The sequence below is a fragment of the Triticum dicoccoides genome, chromosome 4A (assembly GCF_002162155.2).
Source record: "Triticum dicoccoides isolate Atlit2015 ecotype Zavitan chromosome 4A, WEW_v2.0, whole genome shotgun sequence".
NCBI classification, from domain to species: Eukaryota; Viridiplantae; Streptophyta; class Magnoliopsida; order Poales; family Poaceae; genus Triticum; species Triticum dicoccoides.
This window is the reverse complement of record NC_041386.1, coordinates 748,310,126-748,320,010: the sequence shown is the minus strand read 5'-3', so window position 1 is coordinate 748,320,010 and position 9,885 is coordinate 748,310,126. Positions and strand designations below refer to the sequence as shown.

General features: G+C 48.2%; 1 long non-coding RNA gene across 1 annotated transcript; it reads right to left on the bottom strand.

Annotated features, from left to right (window-relative positions):
- Positions 1-1,981: 1,981 nt before the first annotated feature.
- LOC119290038 lies at positions 1,982-2,410 on the bottom strand. Its single transcript, XR_005141690.1, has 2 exons — positions 2,296-2,410; positions 1,982-2,231 (listed from the first exon to the last, which is right to left on the bottom strand). It is a non-coding gene; the product is annotated as an uncharacterized LOC119290038 (long non-coding RNA).
- Positions 2,411-9,885: the final 7,475 nt, after the last annotated feature.

The window sequence follows — 9,885 nt, the reverse complement described above, 5'->3', positions numbered from 1 at the left end:
GTGGGTCATGGCAACAGTGCCGCCGCCTGCGGGCGATCACTGTGGTCATTCCTCGGTCTCATCTGGTTAATGGCGTGTGGGGCCCGTGGGAGGGGCCGGCTGGCTTTGGGGGGCCGACTCCCAACGGGTCCGACTCTCGGCGCTCCCGCCGTCTTCAATACTCTCGTTGATTGGTAGGGCCCCCAATCTCCGGGCCGTACAGACAAGGCGTCGTGGGCACAGAGCCCCGCCCCAAGGGCTGATGTCAGGGCTGGCATGGCAACAGTGCCGCGCCGGGCGGATATCTCCGCGGGTACGGCGCACGGTGGCCATGCCTGCCTTTAATTTACCGGGGTGGTTGGAAGTCGTGGGCCGACTCCCCACAGTCGGCTTCCTCGGAGTCGCTTCTGGGACTCGGCTTGAATGGGAGTCGCCTCTGGGACTCGGCCATCTTGGGGTCGCCTCCTGGACTCGGCTTGAATGGGAGTCGCCTCTGGGACTCGGCCATCTTGGAGTCGCCGTAGGTACTTGAGGGGCGCAGTCTGCCCCGATGTCTTGAAAGGTTCTGGGCTCGGGTTAGCCTACCCGTGGCCCATTACTCTGACAGTAACCGTCCCCGATCAGGTGGTGTGTTCCCCAAACCACGGCGAAGCCGCCGTAGGTGAAGGACAGCAGTTGCACCGACAGCAGGACCTCCTCGGCATACGGGAGCGGGATCTTCATGAGTGACTTGTCGGTCGAGGCCCAGTTGAGCGACTCCAGTTCCACGTCGGCGTATCCGACTACAAGCTCGGCGCCTTGGTTATGGGCTTGTGGAAGAGGAGCTCGGGTAGGCCAGAGCTTGGATTGCGCGCGATCCGGCTGGCCAGATGGGAGAAGAGGTTGAGGAATGACGGCAACCGAGCCCCGAAAGCCTCGACGATGGCGTTGAAGTCGCCGGAAGAAGGTCTGGGATAGACGCATGTCATTGACAATTGTTCGTCGGAGAGAAGGTCGAGATTGGAGAAGGCAGCCACATGGGGCTCAACGGAGGGATCAGAGGCCTTCACGAGGCGGCGGCTCACCACACGGACGGGCAGGCGCCATCCTGGGAGTTCTTGCTGGTATGCCACTATCGCCTATGTTATGTTATATGTACCGTACGTACCAATCGAGCATCCATTCCTCCCTGAATGGCCACTCATGTGAAACGGCTGCCAACATGCTGCATCACGAGGTAAATCCAATCCCTTCGCGTGAAAAAAATGTAACCAAGGGGAAAACTTTTTTTAACGGGTAAATCAAAAGATTTTGAGACGTGGCTAGGCAGCGCATGGATGCTCGATGGACTGTTCGAGCACATCCACCATATTAGGAAATTGATGTGACATGTTATCCTAGCCTATCAAAGAAGGCCAGTACTAGGCGCCGGCGCGCCGGCCCAATGTTTCGGCCGGTCGGCCCCCAGTCGTTCGATCTGATGAGTTGTAGCCAGTCGCCAAATCATCTTCTTCCTCTCGCTTTGGTCAACGCGGACAGAAATCCCCTCCTTCCTGTTCCCCGCGACCATGTCTGTCCTCGCTCCCCACGAGTGTGCGCTCCGGCGAGGGGAAGCAGCACCCCGTCCCCTTGCGCCGCTGCTCATTGCAGCACCACCATCGTAGGCCCCCTGCCATCCTTCTGCTGAAGGCCTGAAGCACGCCGTCGCCGCATGTCGCGTCTGTAGCTGGAGAACCAGGCTATTGCAGCTCTGGCGCGCGGCCGGTTCCAAGGCTTTCACCATGGTTGGAGCGCCACCGGCGTCGCGGCGGTCTTCGGCTTACACAGTCGTGCCCAGCGAAATAACTCCGAAAGCAACAAATCCTCCAATTGTCAGTTGAAGCAAAAATTTACCCGGTTCCAGCAAAATTGAACACCGGTGCCAGCAAAACAACACATCAGAAAGAACTCCAGGGGATCGATTGTAGCCAAAAATTACCCGGTTCCAGCAAAATTGAACAACGGTTGCAGCAAAAACAACTCATTCATCAAGAACTCCATCGATGATTGTAGCAAAAAATTACCCGGTTCCAACAAAACTGAACACCGGTTCCAGCAAAACGACTCATGAGGAAGAACTTCCAGTGATTGACTGTAGCAAAACACGAGTTCGCCCGTCCCAGCACCCTGCGATGCCGTTTCCAGCAAAATAGGGAGCTGGTTCCAGCAAAAAAGAAAAATTGCTGTCGCCATCCTCACAAGTTTTTTCTCGCTATGGCAGCAAATTGGGACGCCTGTTCCAGCAAAAAACAAGAGTTGGTTCCAGCAAAAAGGAAAAATGGTCGTCTCTATCCTCACCGGTCGTTGCTCATCGCATCAAATTGGGATAGCGGTTGCTGTCGCCGTGGCCGGTTGCAGCATCGCTGGCCACCGTCTCCAGCGCGCGTGGACGTCCTTTCCAGCACCCGCTCCGCATACGCCGTCCTCGCAGCCGCCCCAAAGCCGTGACCACGCAACGGTTGCAGCACGGCCCCCCGTCGCGCGCAACCGTGAGCATGGAGGACCCGCAGGCCATGACCTCCTCCACTTGCCGTGCGCGGTGGTGGGTGCCTCCAGAAATAGGCGCCTGTTTGCGAGGGAGGTTGGTGCAGCAATGGATGAGGTCATCGGCGGCGAGAAGGTGATTTGGGATGGCACGGGGAGGAAGATGCGGGGGTACGAGTGGCCAGGAGCGCTCGGTGCGAGAGGATAAGGAAACTTAAGCGGTGCTACGCATGGGCCCTTGCGAGAATGGTATGTGACCGGCGGAACGTTTCAGCCGGCGCACCGACTGGAAACGTTTCCCATCAAAAAAACTAAGGTACGTAGTCTCCCATCCCCAGATTACCTCTGCCGAAATACCACGTGCATTTATGTAGTGTTCTAAAAATTTGAAAAGTAATAACTTTTCATTCAAATGTCGGAATTTAGATTCGTTTTCACTATTGGGCTTCTTGTGACGAGTTCTTCAAAATTAGATCCCATATGAGTAGGTTTCTCCGTAAGATCTGCTTACCGCATGTTGGTTAACACCAAGATGAGGAGAGAAGCATGGCTAGAAGGTCGAGGCAATTCCTCAGATTTGGACAGAGACTCCAAGGCATGGCAGCAGTTATGGAAAGTTAATGTACCCCCCAAGGTGAAGATCTTCTTATGGAGGCTTGCTCAGCAATCTATCCCGACGGTAGACTTGCTATATCACCAAAATATGTCCACAAGCACACGGTGCGGCTTGTGCGGGGCAGAAAATTCATGGCAACACTCTTTACTACACTGCACAGTCGCTCGTTGCGTGTGGGCACTGCAAGACCCGGAGCTAGTTGAGGCTTTGAACAACACAACAGAGCCGGACGCGAAGATATGGTTGTTTGCCCTCTTGGATATGCTTTCGCCGACAGAGTTCATTCAAGTTGCGGTCACGATGTGGGCGCTTTGGCACTCACGGAGACAGGCGCTGCATGAGAACATATTCCAGAGTCCTTTGTCAACGCATGGCTTCATCTCCAAGTATGTCCGGGAAATCGAGGAATGCAAGCCCAAAGTGATTCGAGGAGGAGTGATCCCAAACGGGGTCCAGGGTCAGGCCAAATGGATACCTCTGCCGACGGGAATGGCGAAGATTAGAGTGGATGGTACTCCCGAGGGCACGTTCAGTGCAGTATGCAGGGATGATACGGGAGTCTTCCTAGGAGCCTCGGTGATCAAGATTCCAGGAGTGGTGGATCCGGCTACGCTGGAAGCCTTGGCGTGTCGTGAGGCGCTTGCCCTAGCGTCGGACTTGCATCTTTCCCGCCTCGTTATTGCTTCGGACTGCCAGGGGGTAATCAAGGATATCAAAGAAGGCACAGGAGGATTATATGCTAGTACTATCAAGGAGATCAAGGAGACGGCACATGTTTTTGATCAATGCACCTTCATCTTTGAAGGTAGATTGACAAACATTGAGGCACATAGCCTCGCTAAACACGCTTTCGGACTAGATTATGGGCGCCATGTGTGGCTTATAAACCCACCAGACATTCATTGTATCCCTATGAACTTCTATGATCAATAAAGTGTGTTTTAGCCTCAAAAAAATATGAGTAGGTTTCGACAAACTATTTTTTCCAAGCTATTTTGTGTGCTACAGAAGCAACTTCAGTCTATAGGAAAGCAAGTCCTTTTTCTCCCAGTATGACTACTTATCAGCGAGGATACTTCTAAGTTGGTTACCATGACAACCAATTGACTAGCTTCACCTCTAAGTTGCCTACCATAAGGACACCCAATCACCCCAAATGTCGGGATCAACCTCTCTAGACACCTTTAACCATCCAATGAAAGTCACCTAATTTGTTTGAACAAGTCTATACGTCCAAAATCTTTCAAACCAAACGACGAGGGGGAATTCCCAGGGGTCATAGCGTCCATTGCTCCCTTTGACATCAAGCCGGATCCCATCCCTTCAGACAACAAGAGAATCAGAATCCGCCAAGTATTTTCGATCGTACCAAGGGATCCACCTCAAGGAGATAAATTATTGACGCATCTCTGTGACACAGACTTGAAAGGTATTTAAAACCTTTACATATTAACCAAATTATGGTCTTGGTAATGTTTCTGTTCATGAGGATTGGGCAACTTGGACACATGGTTTTAGACAACTATATGGTTGATTGTGGGCAACTGGATACATGGTTTTAAACAATTGTATGATTGATTTTGGACAACTGGATACATGGTTTTAGACAACATCATCGTTGATTGTAGGAAACTATGATACATGGAAATGAGGATAAAGAACATATACATATTAATTTTTGGATGGGGTCACAGATAAACTTTATCCCCTAAAAATACTTCATGATTTTAGTAATGTCCACCCGAAGAGAAGAAATTCTTGACACGCCGTTGTGACACAAACTTAATTGAAAGGTATCTAAAACATTTAGATATTGGCCAAATCGTGGGCTTGATAATGTATTTGTTCATGAGGATTGGACAATGGGACATGTGGTTTTAGGCAACTGTATGGTTAATTTTGGGCAACTATCTTAACTTTCATCTATTGTGCATAAAAAAATATCAAAGTATCTTTTTCTATGTGTTTGTGTGGTCGCCGAGGTTGCATGTTGCCTCCCTCCGATGGCGAATCACGGCAGGGCGCTAGTGAATCCCCTCTCCTTTATCCTTCCATCTCTTTGACGGTAACCGACATAAAAATGGGGTGGGAGTGCAGGTGGGGGTGGGTGGCGCTTCCACAAACTGCAATGTATCTCTTTTCTGTTTTTTTGGAAGGGGCCTCACCATACCTTCGGTCCCCACACCAGACAGGAAAGCACCTGTGTGCGATTCATGCCAAATTGAATGGCTCGGGAGGGTGCGCTCGACGTCTCCAAATAGTGCAGCTGCACTAATAAGCATTTGGGGAGAACTTATATTTTAGTTTAGTGAAGAGGATAGTCATCGGAGACAGCTTATAATGACTTCTCGTTGATAGGCAATCATAGCAGGCAAACTAAGAAGTTGCTTTCCTATAGCACTAAAGTTGCCGCTTTAGCACTCAAAGTTGCTCAAAACAGAAAGTTTGTCGAAACATATCCATAGGGGATCTAGTTTTGAAGAACTCACTGCGATAAACCCAACGGTGAAAACTAATCCGAATTTCGATACTTGAATCAAAAGTTATGTCATTTTAAAATGTTGGAAATTGTGGGCTATGCAGTCTACCCTCTAATTCCTCTGTCTTTTCCGTGGTGCCGGTCACAATGCATATTGAGACTAGAGGGTAGAGACTTATTTATAGACTCCACATCTAGGTGTTCTATTACTCCACCAGTTTTCGGAAAGATCCGTATGACTCCTAAGCAATGTCGCCAACCACAATAAAATGTTAGTTTTTCTTATCTAAATATACTAGTTCCTAGCACACATATGTGAGTCACGTTCCATAATTATATTGTATATGTGAGATCAAGTTCTAATCTCAATCATGTGAGTCAATAGCCTGCAGAGCCGATCCTGCAAAACAAACCAAGCTCTTCCATTCAAGCTTCAATGCATCCAGAGAGGAGCGAATTGAGCTGCTCATGCATGCACTTAGGACGCACGTAATATTGGTGTTAGCTCTTTGTCTTTTGATGTAATCCTTGCTTGTCTGATTAACATTGTACAGTCTTTTCACACACAAAAAAGACATTGTACAGTCGGATGCAAATCGGCCTAATACTTACATAAATTGCCGAGAGGGCGGTTCTCAAAACAAAAACTACACTCGCATGCAACAGCAATCTTAGAAAGCACGAGGCGGCTGGCCAGGATGAGGCGGATGACGGGACGGGCGGATGGCCCACAACGGCCATGGGCTAGGCGTCGCGGTCGAGCAAGCATGTGCATCAAAGACACTGACTTAAGAGTCCACCACACCTTAATTTTTTTTCATCCTCCGCCTCTGCGTACGCGCATATATAAATTCCACTAGAGTCGACCCCTATTAATTCCTATACTGTATTCCATCACACGGTGGCGGAGCTTGCAGCCCAAAGGTGGGCGGGCCAAATAGAAAAAGTAGCCTGTGGGCTGCTGTTTTAAGGCCCAGAAGTAGATATATAATGTATAAAATTCCATGGGCTGGGCGGGCCACGGCCCATTCAGCCTTGCTGAAGCTCCGCCAGTGCCATCACAGTCGTCTCGTCACCTCGAGTATTATTTCCTCGAGTGAAATTCCGCACCAATTATTCCCCGTCACAAACATCAATAATAAAAACAATTTCATATTGAGTTAAATAAATAATAATCATGTTGAATAAATGTTGAAAGCCACATAAATATCCAACATTGCAGTGGGCCAAGGAGGGTGGCAGCAGGGAGTGGTGCATGTGCGTGTGCATCAGCCTACTTGACGGCAGCGCCTCCAACTTGGCTTCCTGGCCGGGGCCTCAAGGTGGGGGATGCAGTCATGCGGGTTGAGGCGGAGGAGTGGGTGATCGGTGCCGGACGGCGGGTGGGTGCCCCATGCCGTGGTGGCCAACGACAGAGCGTTGAGCCAGGTGGTGCGGCACTTAGGCGGGCTCGCCAGCAGCATGTCGTCCGGGCGCGGGGAGAAACGCCGCTGGACAACGATCACCCAGCAGCCAGCACAACAACGGCCCAAAACCGATGGTGATGCTCAGCAAGGTGGATGTTCAAGGATGTCATCCTCCTCTTTCTGGACGACATCCTTGAACGGTCGTCCAGTAGTTGTTTGGATTCTACTAATTGGACTTGGGATCTCTCTAGTACTCTCTCCATGTACGCGTCCCACTCCAAAACACCACCGCAGTGTTGTGTCTAGGTGGGACGCGGTACTGACTGCAGCCTTTGATTACTAAAAATTGCAGTCCACTATTTTACCCCACTGCAAACCACCCTTGGAAAATTGATTGTTGTCGAGTTTCTTTGTCTACTATGCCATGTATCGAATCGGACCACGAGATCTCCGCGAAGACAACGTATGCCGGGTAGGGTTCTTGGCAACAAGATGAACTCAGCGAGGCAGGCCGTTCTTGAGAGCCAGGTAAAGGGGAGTCGGCAAACAAAATAAACACAATTACCCGGGTAGCGCGAGCAAACAAACCTGGACATGCGCCAGAGATAGTAGTACCAGGTTTCTCACATCCTCAAAGAAACCAGACCCACTTCAATCAATTTTTCCTTATCTTTGTGGAAGCAGCAGCCAGACATAGTAGTGCCATGTTTTCATTTTTTTTTTCTTCCTTTTGGTGCATTTCATTTTGAATTTGGCGAAGTTACACTTTTTTCTATAAACTCGGTCAAAATTAAAACGGATTGTCTTAAGACAAGATCAGTTGGCCTTATGATCGCAAAAAAAGAAGGAAAGATTAGTAGGCCTTATAAACCCGGGTGGAGGGAGTATTTTTTTTGTAAACATTTCACTTTCCCCCAAACAGCTGGTTTACTTTGTCTCACTTTTCCCATGAAAATGTTCTTTTCTCATGATTTTAGCATAGTTCGACGCGGGGAACCGAACTACTCCCCCCGTTGCAAAATATATGACGTTTTGGCAGTTCATTGAACTGCCAAAACGTCATATATTTAGGAACAAAGGTAGTACATATAAGGCAATGACACTAAGGTAGTAAAGTAAGCCTCCAAAATTTTGAAATTTTGAAACCAAAAGTTTGTGTGAAATTTTACTAGACATACTATCTCTTAGTGGTCGGGGAATTCCTATCATGAATTCAGAAGCATCCTCGCCTCACCAGGAGATAAGAAGCGGCTGAGGAAGCCCTGATTGGAGATTGAAAAATAGAGAAATAAAAATAATGTACGTGATGTAAAATTTATGCATATAAATTTCTTCTTAAGAATATGGTGATTTATGAAATTTTCAAAAATAAGCATATTTACTTTTTTACAACTTACATGTATGATTTTTAGAAGAGTAAATTGCACTGACAGTACTGCAAAAGCTATGTATTTCATTACATAGGGATGAACAAGGACGGGCCACCAGCTCTCATGCGTGGAACAAGTTTCATCGGGGACAGGCCGAACTGAAGATTCACAACGATAGGCCACCAGCCCTCGTGTGTGGAACAACTTTCATCATCGGCTAGGCTGTGGCTTTGCTCCAAGTCTTGTCTCTATCATCGAAAGGCAGGCGTGCTTGCAAGTTCCATTTTGCTTTTACATCCTGCCGAGTTGCATCTATCGACTCAATTTCCGTGTGTGCGTGTGTGCGCGCGTGCTTGCGTGCATGCGAGTCGGCCATGATGTGGCCGTATATGTCACACATGACCTAAAAAAAGTCTACTTTCCACACACCCAATAGCTGAATCCAAATGGCTAAAAAGGCAAATTTCAAAAGAATTTAATAAATTGATCTAATATAACCTAAGGAGCCGGTCTCATTTTTTGACGATCGGGTGTCGCACCCCGGGATAGTAGTTTAATCTCCCCGTGGCCGTGCGTAGCAGAAGTGGTAGAGTAACCTAGTAAATCGCCTTTATGGACTACAAAAAACACACAAACAAAACTCGTAAATCGCCTTTATGGACTACATGTAACGTGGTATGGCAAAAATCCAGTTCAAGTGATAGTTTCAACCTATGGGATGCCTGCATTGCGCCCCAAGGAACAAAGCCGGCTGGCAATCAATCATTTAGCACAACTACTTCATTAGAACTTGTTCAAACCATGAACTTTACTTATTTCTTCAACATCTTTTTAATACGAGCTTCACATCCTTGTTTATAGAATTAATGTTGCTTCTGGAACTAAACTGAGGATAAGCTAATAAAAAAGGAGATTAGGGAATGAGCAGTCAGAACTTGCCAAGCTTGCTAATAACAAGAATGGCAAGATTAAACATAAATTTCTGAGGTCAGTATCGGCGCCAGGCATCAACATTGATGTTTAAAACACAAATCTAACATTGATGCACCAAAACAGATGTTGCTATAATGGTGAACTTTTTTGCAAAGTAACCAAGCTTCCATCATTATTAGGTGAATTGGCATCATCCCATAGTTGTGCATATCTATCATTTCAGGTGAAGAGTTTCTTTTCTAGTATTTCAAATGACCTAGTTGAAGATCACACTACTGGAATCACACCCTACGTTGAATGCCAGAAACACTCGGCAAAGTCTTTGCCAAGAATTGTTGTCGGCAAAGGCCACCGGAAGTACACCCCTCAGGCAAACAGAACTTTGCCGACAACCAAAGCACTCGGCAAAGAGCTTGCGGAGTGTCAAACAGTACATCTCAGCAAAAAAAAGTGAATCACGGACGACAGACGGAGACGGCGGTTGCCACGTGGCCTCCTACGCCGAGCAGATGCTTTGTCAAGAGCCCCTCTTAGCAAAGCTAACGAATAGCAAACAACCACGTGTCCACCACATGCCAGGTGGGTCCCACGTCCTACGTC